Raw genomic sequence first — 15,664 nt, forward strand, 5'->3', positions numbered from 1 at the left:
ATGCAGACACGTAATTCTGCTGCTGTCAAACTGTATATCTGAAATATATATCTGAGGTAGAGTGATGTGATCATGGTCCTGTTGATTTGTGGAAATCTATCATGAGGCTCTCTGATATTTAATACTTTTATTAGGAGTCCAAACTATTTTTAGAGATATTTTTTTCTTAATACTACTCCTGCAATTTTTATGTGCCATTTATGCCTTTCAAATTATCAATATCATGATCACCATGTTGATGAGAAAGCTTCCAGAAGGCATAAATGAGAAGCAAAATAGGATTTTGAGGATGAGGCAAAGCTTGTGTTAGTCCTCATGAGGCAGTTAATGCCTTGTTGACTTGTACTGATCAAAAAGCCCAAGGTAAATACCATGTTATCTAGATTGAACTGTGGGCACAGTGTGATGTGAAATCATAACAAACTCACGCACTTCAGCTGGTACAGGTGAGCATGTGGGTTCTCTTTTTTCAGACATGATCTTTCCATAACACAAAAAGCCAAGAAAACTTCTAAGCAGATTTCTCTCCTTCAATAGACTATCTGAAATTACTGTAGGAAGGAAAAGATGGACCCACCACTGGCCAAGGTCGAGCCCATCAATGACAGTCATAGTGCCTCTGTGATAACATACTTAAAAAGATGGAAAAAAAAAATACCTGCACAAGGGCAACTGCAGACCGAGAGAGGAGAGAGAATATGTGAGAGTAACAACTCTGCAGACCCCAAGTGAATAAGGGAAGGAGGTGTTCCGGGTGCCAGAGCAGAGATTCCCCTGCAGCTTGTGCTGAAGACCATGGTGAGGCAGGCTGTGCCCCTGCAGCCCATAAAGGTCCATGGTGGAGCAGATACCCACCTGCAGCCTGTAGAGGACTCCACACAGGAGGAGGTAGATGTGCTCGAAGGAGGCTGTGACCCTATGAGAAGCCCACGCTGGAGCAGGCTCCTGGCAGGACTTGTGACCCCGTGGGGGACCCACGCTGGAGCAGATTGTGAAGAGCTGCAGCCCGTGGGGAGGACTTATGTTGGAGAAGTTCATGAAGGACTGTCTTCATGAAGGACTTCACACTGGAGCAGTGGAGGAAGAGTGTGAGGAGTCCTATACCTGAGGAGGAAGGAGCTGCAGAGACAGTGTGTGATGAACTGACCACAACCCCCATTCCCTATCCCCCTGTGCTGCTGGGGGGGAGGAGGTAGAGAAAATCAGAAGTAAAGTTAAACCCATGAAGAAGGGAGGGGTGGGGGAGGGCGTTTTTAAGATCTGGTTTTATTTTCTTATTACCCTTCTCTGATTTGATTGGTGATAAATTATATTAATTTCCCCAGTTCAAGTTTTTTTTTCCCTGTGATGGTAATTGTTGAGTGATCTCCCCCTGTCCTTATCTCAACTCATGAGCCTTTTCTTATATTTTCTCTCCCTTGTCCATCTGAGGAGGGGAGTGATAGAGTGGCTTTGGTGGGCACCTGGTGTCCAGCCAGGGTCAAGCCACCATAAACATCAACAGTTCAAATTCTGTAATTAAAAACTGAATGTAGACAATATCCTTGAAATCAAAACAGTAGATTTCTGAGTTAGCAAAACTGAAGACTATCCCTGCACTTAAAAAGACTGATGAGAACTGCCTCAGACTCAGTTGATGGGGAGGAAACCTTTCATACCAGCAGGGCCTCCAAATACAATGATTGTCACCTTTAGTCACAAACAGGAATGCACTTTCCTAGTGATTCTGTCACAGGACCTGGGCTCCCTCTTCCAGATCTTCTTCCAGCCTCCAAAGGAGAGTGTTTTCAAAGGCCTGACCATGATGCCCATGATGTCTGGAGTGGGGCTCTGCAATCCTCCCCTTTTGACAAGATCTCAGGTTGCAATCGTGTTGCATACCAGGCTGAAAAAGATAGGAGCCTGTCTGCACTGAGCTTTCCCCCAGGAATCTGTCAACATAAATGACATCTGGCTTACTCAAAACCAAACACAATTTATTTGTCAAGAGGAACATGAAGAGATCAAACTGTAACAGTAAATCAGTGCAAATTCTGTCTAATGTCACCTTTTGACTTTCTGCAAGCTTCTTGGTAAGTGCATGCTGAATCTGGGTGTTCTCTCACCCTCTGAGGGGCCAATTTATGCTTTCTTTACCTACAAATCTTGATGCTGTTAGCCTTGAGCAGCTGTCAGTTTCCAGCTTCTTTTTTGCAAGGAGTACTGTAGCTGAACAGGTTCTTTGATCCCTGCAGTCTGTCTTCAAGAATGATTTCATAACTATTGTCTTGCCTATCACATTTCTTAGTTCTGTTCTATGGATTGCCTTTGATTTAACTTCATTGCACTTTGAGGAATGTGGTGGGTGTAGATGTGGAAGCACATTACAACATTGTCCTTGGTCTGGTAGGAAATGGTAGAAAGTGACATTAAAACAATACCAAGCCACTACAAAGACTGCAGAGACAGCGTCTGATCCACAGACTTGTTCAGCCGAACACTAAACCAAAATATGAGTGGCCAGGAAGGGAGAGAACCATGGTGCCTTGAAAGCTGTCAGGTCTCAGATAAAGCAAACCTAAAAACCTCTGTGTGGTCTAGTCTTATGAAAATGATGTTGTGCCTACGTCTGATGACAAACAATGGTTGCAAGTAGCATAGCACAGGAGCTCTACTTGGGGTCACAAGAGAAATTCCAGGGACACACACATTACAGAACATGTAGGTGGCTCCCAGCATCAAACTTTAAAGGGAATGAAACTAAGAATCAACAATGTATTGGTTTGTTTGAGAGTCTCAGACAAAAAATATGCACAGAAGGGCTGAGGAAACTGAGCCCTAGCACATGGCACAGCCAGGGACATTTCCAGTGCTGCCTCTAATAGTGGTAGTGGTACTCCCAGAGGGAAGCATGCTGGTTTATCCAACAGTGAAGGGAGCCTTACGGAGTAATTAACCATTGCTTTCTTTAGCACGGCATGTTTAACTTCTTTATTATGATTATTATTCAAACATGAGGCTTGGGAAAGCAAATGTGAGGAAGTGTTCTTGGAAAAGCTCATGCACAGTGCCCTCAGCACTGTTTTGTTCTGCAAATGCTCTTTGTCAGAAGCTCATGTGGATCTACAGAATCCATGAGTGGTCCCCACACTCATACTGCATGCCAGACAGGTCTCTTGGCTATTTTTCTTGACTGTTTCATCAGTTCAGCTAGCTTTTTCTTTCAGGCTATGCTGGATGCCACATAATGGTGTGAATAATTGAAGTTGTTTCTTTCCCTCCTCCTCCTCCAGATCTCTTGATTAATATTTTGTTGTATACCTTAATTAGCAGATTTCTGGCTTCTGGCTGCTTGTATCTTTTAGAGCTTTCTGAAGAGACACTAGTAAAACTTTACACATAGTATTATGACAAATATTGCAGACACAAACTCCTTACTAGATTTGTAATTATATCATGCCCACAGAATTCTATTAAAAACCCAGCATGACACTGCAGATGGTGAAATGGGGAATGGGTTGCTTCCTGTATGCATGGAATTAATGCTGGTAAATCCCATCATAATCATGTTACAAAGTTACACCATTAAAAGGAAAATAGCAATTGTTATCCTTTCTAATACAGTTTGTATTTTCCGGGGATTTTATTTTAGTGGCTCAGTTTCCTGCCTACTGAATCATGCTCTCAAATGGGGTTTATATACAAAGACACTGAAGAAACCAACTCTGCCATTAGTTTTCCCATGAAAAACATTCATATTAACTGTAAGAAACAGCCTTTATAATTTCTCTTAAAAAAGTTTAAGATGTTCTCAACTTCTGCTTTTGGCCTTACATGCGTGTAAATTTATCCCCCCTGAGACCTAAGACATCTTCACAATAAATGGAAAAGTTTCAATTTTCATACAGTTTTAGAGATGGTTAGAAGGAAGGTGGGGTCCCAAACTAGGCAATCTATAGTCTTCTTTTTAGAGGGAATAAAACCTGCTGCAATTTTGTGCCTGTTGATATGAATCAGATGAAAAGGGGCTCCTTCGCGACTGTGAACGCGGCTACATAAAAGAATGCCTAATTTAAGATCTTTGCAAAGATCTTGCTTTCTTTTGGGGCGAACAGAACACTGCTACTACAAATTTATTTGGTACAACCACTTTTCTTGGCTTAAAATTATTGCTTTCGTACTTTAGGTTGCTAGTAAAAATTCCCATCTTCTTGGATAGGGTAAATTTCCTGTGTTTTCTGTGGGGATCTGGCTATACAACTTCTATTAATATTAGGATGAACCCATGCAGCTAAATCCCTGTGAGCAAATATGCCTCTTTCATATGCCAAGACTTGGCAAACCAATTTCATTTCCACAAAATGGAGAAGGCAATGGCGCAGAAACACAATAAGCTAAGTCCACTGCTCTGGGCATGGGATCCTTGAAGGAATACTTATTATTTTATTTATATATTTTTAATAGAGTTGCTGGCTTCAACTATTGCATTGCTTACTCGGAACAGGGATTATGGGAACTGAGATTTTACTGAAATCAACCACAATAATATAAACCATCTACATTTATAAAAGAAGAAAGACATCGGTAAGTGAAACAAGTGTTCATGCACTCTTCCTGCTGAATAAAACCTGGTTTTGAGAAAAGATGCTTGGATGGTGCACAGTAATAATTCGTCTTTCTATAAAGACCGTCACTCTGTGTCTTACAAAAATTAAATAAAGCAGGCATGTAGAGCCAGATGGTTATTTCCTGTTATTAAAGCTGTAAGGGACAAATTAATCTCTATTGTAACTCTATAGACTTCAACAGGGTCTCTATTGACTTGAGTGAAATTACATTGCAGATGATTTGGTTGTGGCTTCTGGAGGATGGGCACCATTTAGGGAGTTATCTGTCTACAACTTCTGTATTTCTCTTAACTGTTGTGAGTTGTCTGTATCTTTGGATACAACTTCACCATGTAATTCCTTGTACTACTAACACAGCAACTTTGCACTATACTGTGGAGCATGATGATTGAGTTTTGGAAATAACATAGTGGACATATTTGAAATAAATAGCTCCAGTGTTGAAACAGCATTAAATTGTTGCTAGGTTTGGAGCAAGTTAAAATATTTCTGTGGAATTGTGTAGTGTAGATGTACCCCAAGTCTCACAGTTGTCTTTTACTGTAATCTTACCTCCCTTTTTCACTGGGCATCCATTTAATAAAACGACATTGATGAAGTGCTATGAACACCTGAGTCAATCCTGCAACAGTAGACCAAAGAAAGAGCTTAATCTTGCCACTGAAGTAGGTAGCTGTGCTTCCACAGTTTAGCCTCACTCACCTGTACTGTCATGTGGACTGGGAAGACTGGATGGACTGGAAGGAAGAACAGATTAAGGCTTTGGAGGAAGCGGAGTCTCCGTGACTGGTTAACAGATACTTAAGGATGAAAAGTACTTCCTTTTTGAGGAAGAAGAATCTGTTTCACTGCTAAGACTAAGGGTGGGATTACGCTAAATTTAAGTGTCCAAAAATTGCACATCTAGTCTAAGACAACCATAATCTCTTCAGACAGTGAAGAGGAAAGCACCTCCCATGCCTAATATATTCCATCCAAAAGCTTGTGTCCAAGGAAAATGGGATGAAATGCCCTCTGGAGACGGCCCTTTATCACCATGGTCTGTCGAGGGCATGTGTGTTTTCATAACTGTCTGTAAAGTGAGATGAATCTAGGTCAGTATGGGCAAGAACATTCCAGACAGAATGTTACAGTTGAGCACAAGCTTCTTAAACAAACTCTAGAGATGATGGAATTTCTTCATAAACAGTAAAAAAATGGATGCAGACGTTTCCTGTATTTCATGTCTCTTAATGTCTATTCTACTGCCTGTATTTTTATGACATTAAAAAGAGCCACCTGTGTGGCTCTTTTGATTATTTAGGTAAACCTATTCACCGCTTCAAATAAATCCATCAGGTTTCCTGCAAGTGTACTTAACTCCCAAAGGTGGTTTGGGGCTCCTAGGTTTACTCAAGACATAGTAGGAAGGACCAGTGCTGATTGGGATTGAAACTGCAACACCTCAGACATCAAATACCCAATAACTGTGAGACTTGGTCTCACACCTAGAGGTGTAGCCTCTACGCTTAAGTATTGAAACTGTGTCCCTGAGTGGAAAAAAACTGTCAGTCATTGGGTGATGAAAATCCATGGATGGGAGAATATAGTTGCAGTCTGGTGATTAGAGCACAATTAAGAGCTGTGTATTTGAATCCTTCCACAGTAGAAGAGGGGGTGAAGCTGGTTGCTTTGTTAGCTGCTTGACACATCCATTATCACATAAAAGTAGAGCATCTCCTTCTTCAAATACACCTTAAAGAAAAGAGTGAGTCTTGATCAAGTTGTTAGAAGAAAGACTACAGTCAACTGTTTTCAGTCCTCTCAATCCCAGATGTGTAGATGGCATTCCCCAAAGACTTGAAATGTACATTTGAAACACTGTCCCTGCTCTCAGCATTTATTTTTCTTTTGCCTTTGGGTCGTGCTGTGCTCTGTTTTCTTGCCTCTATCAACACCCCCAGAACAACTGGGCTGGGCGTTATGTGGCCCAGTTTAAGGACTCTCCATCTCTTCATATCTTGTAATAAGGAATTTGGACTAGTGAGCCCCAGCACCAGAGACAGGTACCTACAAGTGGCTCCATTTCTCCCCTCCAAATAATCACTCTCACTTGTTCTTTTCTTCCCAAATGTGAGCACGGTTTCTGCCAGCTGGTTTCAAGTGGTCAGGCCTGCAAACACCCAAGCCAATGCTAATAGGATGACTCAGCAGTGCTGAACTGAACATGGCAAAGAAATACTGCCTGGGATATTCAGCTGTTATTTGCCATGGAAAAAGCACAGCTATTGCTACAGAGGCAAAGACTATCTCTGAATCGGGTTCTTCAGGCTGGGTCCATGAGGGAACCTTGGCATCACACTGAGCATTTTCTACGCAATAACAAGCTGCCCTACTGCTTGTGGTTCATCACAGGCTGACGAACACATGCAAAGAGTTGTATACCCTTGCCTAGGACTCCTAAAATCAGCACAGATAAGTAAGAAGCCTTCAAGATAGTCTGGCAAATATGTCAACTACAAGGACCTTGCCTCATACCCAGCTCTTACAGTCAACTGATCACTTGTATCTGTTGTAGATACAGGAGGCTGTCACCTTTTGGGTTTCTCAGCTGTGAACTACCCCTTTGGTCTGCAAGTAAACCCAGTCAATCTTGTCTCACAGAAACCAGGGGCAAGTGCATTATAGTTGATAATCTGGTGCCAATGGCACTCCCAGGATCTGTTCAGAAATCCCACTCTGGGTGGTAGTTTAAAGGAAGGTCTCAAATCCAGCGGCTATCCCATGAGAAGGCAGTAATCACCAAGGTCTAGGTGATTGCAGACTTAGCATTTCTCAAGCTCTTCTTCTGAACCTGTGCCACCTTTTGTCTAATCATTAAATATTAAAAGAATAAAGGGTGTGAAGTTTATTTTCTTGTGAGCTGGGGAACTGATGTAAAGGTTTTGCTGGTTTTACATATGCCAACCAACCAGAATTTAAATTACTTCAGCAATGGTAGCTGCTGAGCAGGGGTTTTGAAAAACCACAGGGTTCGGAGAGCTAACACGCATCCAGTGCAGCCTTATGCTCTACTAATCCCACTCTGCTGATGTTACAAGAAATGCTAATGAAAGATGAGCTGTACAGCTTTGACCAGCAGGCAACAAGCAAATCCCAGCACTGCAGACTGAGGAGTTATCTGTAGTTGTCAAACTCTAGGGCTTTTTCCTCGTGAATATCAAATATCAGGGATTTTAAATTATTTTAACATCAGATAGTGAAAGGATTCCAGAGAAAAAGAATCCCAGGGTAAGAAATTGTTCTCATTATTTCAGGGTGTTCTTAAGTGTTCTGGTTTTAAATCAGGCTTATTGTTCTATTTATTAAACATTTTTAGGATATTTGGGTGATTTATTTGGGAACATCAAATGTTAGCTGATTACTTCTGAACAAGACAGTGAGGACATTAAGTATAAAAAGACAATGTCTTTTACTCCAGGGCTTTGGAGTGCCATCTGCCAAGAGAGATTGAAATATTAATTTTAGCAAAGAGGTGGGACTTTGTGAAGTAAACTCCAGGAGGAGGTTTTGAGAGGCTCCTACCATTGCAGTCCTCTGGTCGTGGTCCACACTGCACCTCAGGATGCAGCCAGTGGTGTTGGACAGGGTCTGACCAGCGTCCACAGCTGCCTTTTAGCATGAGCAACCAAGCCATGATCCACCTGGGATGCCTCTAACTGCTGTGGTCTCTAACATTGCAGCCCAATTGAGGGAATAAACCTCGATGTAATCTGAGTATAAATCTACATTAATTGAAGATCTCTCCAGAGGAAACAAAAAAATCTCACTTTTTTTTTTTTTTTTTTGTACAAGACAACACAATGGTGACTTCCATCAATAATATAGGCCATCCATTATTATCCAGGAATGCCAATGCCAGAGCATGTGTGACAATTTGAAAGGAAGTTGTTAATAGAAAAGTATGCTTTTAATCTACATTTTTAATCTAAAAACCATTCTGGTTATAATGAACAGCTTCATGCCTGTGGTTTGCTCTACTTTGGAGATACTGAGAAGCGGGATATATTATGATTTCTCTTTCACTTCAAAAATTGTTTGCAATTTGCTTAATTAGTCCTGGTAGAAACAAAAGTGACAGGAACATAGACCAGAGGAGTTCAATCCATCTTGAATTTGCTTGGCTTGGAAACAGTGCAAACTGTGGCCAAATATAGTAATGTGCAAGAAAAAATATGCTTACCTTCCTTTGTTTGCCTGAATAAAATAATTGAGCAGAGAAAAAAAGTAAGAAACATCCTTTCCCTTTACCACTTGGAAATATCACTGGAAATCAGAATAGATTTTGCTTATCTACTTACTTACAGCAACTTAGTGCTTTGCTGCAGCTCTTATTACTGTTGAACAGAAATGTTGGAGGCAAAGGCATTAACCACTGCCTGAATGTGCTGTACATAATGCGCACTGGTTACAAATAGCTTGGGGAAAATTGAGAACTCATTAAGTAGTTGGTATTAAAAAAAACACATCAGAACACAAAAAGTTTTATTGAGCCTGAACAGCTGCAGCTATGTATATTTTTCCGGAATCAGTAAGATAATGAATTTTGTTATTGTTTTTGTCTGGATGTTTTTTATTTCATTCTAAGATATGACCTGAATGTAATGCACTTTGCCAATGCAATCTGACTGCCAACAATCAAAATGCATGCAAACAATAGAAATAAAAGATATGGGAATCTGACACTTACTTGGACCGAGATTTTCAACTCAGGAGTGCAGGGTTTGGGAAAAAACAGGTCTTGAGCCAAATTTCAGGATTGTAGGTTTACCCCTGGTTAAAAAAATAGAGTTTCAAAACTAAGAAATTATGTTGGCCATTTAACTCAGCAAGGGATTCAGTGTGTTTGAGTGCAACACAATGATGCCATTGTAATGTAGGTATTTGCCGTACAGAGCCGTGTGGGGATCAAGGAGGGAATATTAAAACAGGTAGAATACAAGTTGCTTTTGGCTTGCTCAGTCCATTAATGTGACTAATGCCATGAGGTGATTAGCCTCCGGCCCCTTAAGAGATGCCTCTTTTCAAAAGTATTGGAGTGCACAGATTTTGAAACCCAGGCCATTAGAGATACATTTCCATTGCTGGTGAAGCACCAGTCAAAACTTAACTGCAAATTCTCAGGATCAAACCTAAAAGTCACCTAAGCCTGACTTCTAATGTGGAACAGCCCAGGATCTCCTCTGTGATACCTGGATGCCATGGAAGGAGTCAGAGCCCAGGTCATAGGATGTGGCTAAGCACAAGGCAGTCGTTCAAGGCTTCATTGCAGTGGGAAAATTAATCAGGAGGATTGCTATGGTGAAGAACAACCTTTTGCCTGTGCTGCCTCCTGCAGTGGAGGCTTTCCTGCCAACCCTCCTGAAGCTACCACAAAATGAAAACACTGAAAATCACCAGCAGCAAAATCACCAGTGATTTTGGAACACCCTTGACTTCATTCACATCTCCCAGAGAAAACATGAGTTGGAGAGTTCCAAACTATTGAGGGGACAGAAATTCGTGTGTGAATTCTATTCTTCCTCAGGACAGTTTTGCTACTGCAAACGATGGGGTATGACAAATAAACTGAACTGCATTGTTTGCTTTTCTGAGATATAAGGATTAACATAAATGATGATGGCTTCTCTATGGTCCTGCAAAGGCAGGTTTTGACATCATAATCATGGGATAAACATCAACTTCAAATGCAGAGGTTTTCCCTGCATACCTCTACAGTCCACCATCATAACACCACGATAAAAGAAATACAGATTGATTGCAGAGCCGTTTCCTAATGACTCTCACATGTATAGCTCATTGATATATTGCACTAATAATTCCATATAAACGCCTCCTCTCCAAGAACCACTCAGGAGTCAAGCAATGGAAAATAATACTACTCTTGTTTAAAGTATCAATTCTTGCATTTGGCTTTTTTTGATTATGTGATCTGAGAGACCAAAATATCTTTTGAGAAAAGTTATCTAAAAGCTATTTCCAGAAAAATACATAAATGTCTTTATCGACCTCTTTTCTATCACCTTGATATTGTTTTGTGTCTGGTTTGCATGGCAAAGTTTTGATAGTGGGGGTTGCTACAGGGGTTGCTTCTGTGAGAAGCTGCTAGAAGCTTCCTCTATGTCCAAAACAAACTCCAAAACAAACCCTCCAATGTCCAAGGTTGATCCCACCAGCAACAGTGGTAACACCTCTGGGATAACATATTTAAGAGGGGGTAAAAAGACCCACCTGTGCAATAGAAACTGCTGCTGGAGAGGCAAGTGAGAATATGTGAGAGAAACTTTTCAGACCCCAAGCTCAGTGAAGGAGGAGGGGGAAGGAGGTGCTCCAGGCACCGGAGCAGAGATTCCCCTGCAGCCCGTGATGAAGACCATGGTGAGGCAGGCTGTGCCCCTGCAGCCCATGGAGGCTAAAAATGGAGCAGACTGTGGAGGACCCCATGCTGGAGCAGGGGGACGTGCCTGAAGCCGGTTGTGAACCCGAGGAGATCCCACGCTGGAGCAGGCTCCTGGCAAGACCTGTGGACCCATGGAGAGAGGTCCCCACACTGGAGCAGGTTTTCTGGCAGGCTTTGTGACCCCATGGGGGACCCACTCTGGAGCAGTCTGTTCCTGAAGGACTGCACCCCATGGAAGGGACTCATGCTGGAACAGTTTGTGAAGAGCTGCAGCCCGTGGGAAGGACTCATGTTGGAGGAGCCACTGAGGAAGATATCCCTTTTGCCACTGGTGCAACTTTATACAGAGCCAAGACTTCATCTCAAAAGGGAATGGGCTCCATTTTGATTCCGCTTTCCCTCTCCCACTGTGCAGGCCCTCTGGAAAGAGTTGTGTAGGAGCTGGGAATGCAAATGAAGCTCTGTCCTTTTCCCTGAGGGTTTATCAGCTTCAGGAAGTATTTGTACTCTTTTCAGGTCTCCAGCACCTTTGCAAGTTGCCTATGCAGGGACAACATTTAGGTAAATTTTAGAGGGAATTAAACTTTCCTCTAATTTCCTGGGCTGAAGGGCAAGATGAGAAGGTTTCTTTGCTTTCTGTCTATGCCAGCTAACTTTATTTGTTGGTGGAAAAATGCTACCAATTTCGGGATCTTCTTTGCTCTTCTATTGAGTCATTACACTACAAAGAACTGCCCATGGATGTTCACTTACAATGAACTCCCACCAGACTAGAGTATATCCACATCTAGATGATGACCCAAAATTATAAGTATGACCTTTTTACTTGCCTGAACAGTTACACTGCAGGGCCTTTCCCTGGATGCCTGTCCCCAGCACCAATTGTTATCCTATGCAGTGTTCGGGATGGCACTGGTCAGCATTACATAGGAGCATCCTGGACTCTCTAATAGGTTTTACTTTCCTTGTCTGTTTTACAGGATACTAAGCCGAAATCTTTCAAAATGAACATGCTCAGTGATGATGGGGATCAGTGAGCAACCTCACCCTGGCTTCTCAAGATGTCAGGGCCCTGTGGCATGGATGTGTTCCCCTGATTGCTGAAGTGTTACTGCAGATAACAGTCACGTTGGCTTGTGCTGTGTGTCAGGCAGTGATTTTCAGCTAGGAGTAAGACAACAGTCACAGCAAAGCTGAAAACAATCTTAACTGGGCAAAAGTTAATTCGCTTGCCAGGCTTAGGAGTGGGATTTCCAGGCTGTCAATTCACAAGAAAAGATGTTTCCAAGGGGTCCCTTGTCAGAACTGTGAATATTGGCATACTGGGTTGCCAGTGCTCACAGCATCCCTTGCGTGTGTGTAAATAACAGGAAAAACATCCCATTACTAATACACTGAGCACTTCAACCAAGGTTAGAAGTCACAAGGATGTCAAAGTACCCACTCTATTGCTTTCAATGGCCTGTACCTGAGGGCTAAGCTGGGCACTGTCCCCAGGAATCCTTACACTTCAGGAGATAAAATTATGTTATTTTGCTCTCAGCAAAACCTTAGATTGCTTCTCCTTCAAGTCTTTCATGAGAACACAGAGCAATGTGTGAAAACATCAATTCTCTTTAAGTTGAGGAACAGCTTCTCAGCAGTGAAGAAAAATGTGTGCTTTGGCTAACATAGCATGATATCATTCACCTGAAACCCTCCAGTGCCAAGGCAGCAGGAGGGAGGCAGCACCAACTAAATCATAATTGTTTCCCTACTCAATGTTTTGAGCCCAAATTGAACCTTCTCCTGTAAATGTAACAATTACAGTATAAAACGCTCTGCGATATCAAATTCCACATTTGTTCATTACAACAAATAAAATGTGCAGAAATATTGTCATGATTTGAGCTCAGAGGGCAACTGAGCACCACACAGCTGCTCACTTCCCCCTTCCCACTACCCCAACACTGAGAAGGAGAAAATAAGCAAAGGCTTGGGATGCAGGATAGGACAGGGAGGGATGAATCACCCATTGTTGTCACGGGCAAAAGACAAACCTGTTAGGGGAATCAAAAAAAGAACATACATTTATTACAGACACTGATAACAACAACACTTAACAAAGTAGGACAGTGAGAAGCATTGCTGCATCTTGAGAACACCTTCCCCCCACCCCTCCCTTCTTCCTGGGCTCAGCTCTGCTCCCGATATCTCTACCTCCTCCCCCAGTGGCGCAGGGGGCAGGGAATGGGGGGTGCAGTCAGCGCTGCCACTTCTTCCATTTTTGGAGGGAGGGGTGGAACTTTGGGAACTTCTTCCCCCTGCTCCAGCATGGTCCCCCTCCCACAGGAGACAGTCGTCCAAGCTTCTCTAACTTGAGTTCTTCAAGTGTTTCCCTACACTGCTCCGGTGTGGGACAACAACTTTTTCCAACTGGATTCCCTCCCACGGCTGCAGCCCTTCCCGAGCTGCTCTGGTGTGGGACACCCCCGCATGATGCAATCCTCCTGGTGTTGAACTACAACAGTGGGGCTACTTTTCCCACAAGATCCCGGCCTTCTTCGGGCACAGACACCTTGGTCATCCATGAAAAACACTCCACAGGCCATAAATCATTGTCTGCTGCACTGTAGATCTCCATGGGTGGCAGGGGGGGCCGCCCTGCTGTCTCCCCACAGGATACAGGGGGGTCTCTGCTCTGGCACACCTCCCCCCTCCTTTCTTCCTCCATTCCTCCACTGACCTTGGTGTTCACGCAGCTGCAGCAACTCCTCCTCACCACGTCCCTTCTTATATATGTTATTGCAGAGGTGCAGCTGATTGGCTCGGCCGTGTTGCAGAGGTGGAGCTGACTTGGAGCTGGGGGAGCTTTGAGAAGCTTCTCAGAGGGGGCTGCACCTATAGCCCCCTCCCCTGCCACCAAAAAAACCCCACCACTCTCTCAAACCCAGGATAAATATATTATTATTTGATTATTTTTTTAAATGTTAAATTTCACTATGTATGTGTCCCAGAAATATATTAACAACTTACTGAGAGAATTCACCCAGAAAGACTTTGAGCTCTAGACATGATAAGAAGAATCACGGTTACTTCAGTTTTCCCAGTTTTACACTAAGGATATGTTCAGTATTGTAGGCTTCGTTTGTAAGAAAACATAATAGGAGTTTGAAGGAGAAAAGGGAAGTTTGGTCCCAGTTCCACAAAATGCTTAGTTATATCTATGGTTATAGGCCTGCTGATTGTGACAGGATCAGAGTCCTCAGCTTAAATTAAGACTGTGTTTTGGAGAAATGTTCTGTGAGACCTCCTATGTGTCCTATACATCCAAAGCTGTAAGATTTAAACACATGGCTTTATGAAATGTCTGGATCATAATTTTCCAAGGTGAGTGTTAAGTAGAATTAGTTGGCAGTATACCAAATTAATTTACAAGCCTACATAAACACTAGGCTAACCATAGATGCAGAAATTATTTCTGCTTTTACACATATACATCTTGTGTTCTCTGTAGGAACTTTTTATCCCTCCTACTCAATCCTTGTTATGAAAACCATACTTGAAATAACATTAAGGCTTGCATTTCCTAATGCCTCCTACTCCTCTTCACAGGCTAGTGATAATGAAGAGGAAGTTTTGTTCTGGGCTTTCTCTCAGCTTCTAGAGCCCTCACATAACAGCCACATGTGAAAATGACTCAAAAAGTGATGAAAAAAATCTCACTACATCTGCAACTTGCTCCTAATCTCACATTTTTATTCATCGTTAAAGTTGCAATAACCATCTTAGTCCCAAGATCATTACAGCCCTTTAAGTATCAAAAACATGAGTTATTTTGCAATATTGATATTGTTCATTCAACCACAAGTAATTTTATGATGGTTTTAACTTATGACAAAATGCTGGCAGAGAAAGAACTACAAAATTATAATATTTTAGGAAAAAAGAATTAGCAAACTTCAACCACAGGCCAAATTATCAAGATGAGGGAAACAGCCCAGTTTTCCCAGTATAATGAACAAGTCCTAATGGTTTTGGAGGATGAACTCCATCTGATGTGTGCATACCTGTGCAGGGTTGGTATGGGAGAGCACACTACTATCAGCTAGGGCTTCATTGCAAAGCTTGTAACAAGAACTGAGTTTGGCTCTGTTGTAAATTTCTCTTGATCGCTTCATAAAATCACAGAATGGTTTGGGTTGGAAGGGACCTTAAAGATCACCTAGTTCCAACCTCCCTGCCATAGGAAGGGACACCTTCCACTAGGCCATGTTGCTTAAAGCCTCATGCAACCCAGCCTTGGATACTCCCAGGGAGGGGGCAGCCACAACTTCTCTGGGCAACCTGTTCCAGTGACTCACCACCCTCACAGTAAAGAATTTCTTCCTCACATCTAATCTAAATCTACCTTCTTTCAGTTTAAAACCATTACCCCTCATCCTATCACTATGTTCCCTGATAAAGAGCCCCAACCCATGTTTCCTATACCCCCCTTTAAGTACTGGAAGGCTGCTCTAAGGTCTCTCCAGAGCCTTCCCTTCTCTAGGCTGAACAACTCCAGTTGTCTCAGCCTGTCCTCATAAGGGAGGTGCTCCAGTCCCCCGATCATCCTTGTGGCCTCCTCTGGACTCGCTCG

At 42.5% G+C, this 15,664-nt stretch overlaps 1 long non-coding RNA gene across 1 annotated transcript; it reads left to right on the top strand.

The window, feature by feature from the left end:
* The first annotated feature begins 691 nt into the window (after window positions 1-691).
* LOC122154724 lies at window positions 692-12,699 on the top strand. Its single transcript, XR_006166773.1, has 3 exons — window positions 692-728; window positions 7,485-7,487; window positions 12,687-12,699. It is a non-coding gene; the product is annotated as an uncharacterized LOC122154724 (long non-coding RNA).
* Window positions 12,700-15,664: the final 2,965 nt, after the last annotated feature.

The sequence above is a fragment of the Tyto alba genome, unplaced genomic scaffold (assembly GCF_018691265.1).
Source record: "Tyto alba isolate M040663 unplaced genomic scaffold, T.alba_DEE_v4.0 Super-Scaffold_45, whole genome shotgun sequence".
In the NCBI taxonomy this organism is placed as follows: Eukaryota; Metazoa; Chordata; class Aves; order Strigiformes; family Tytonidae; genus Tyto; species Tyto alba.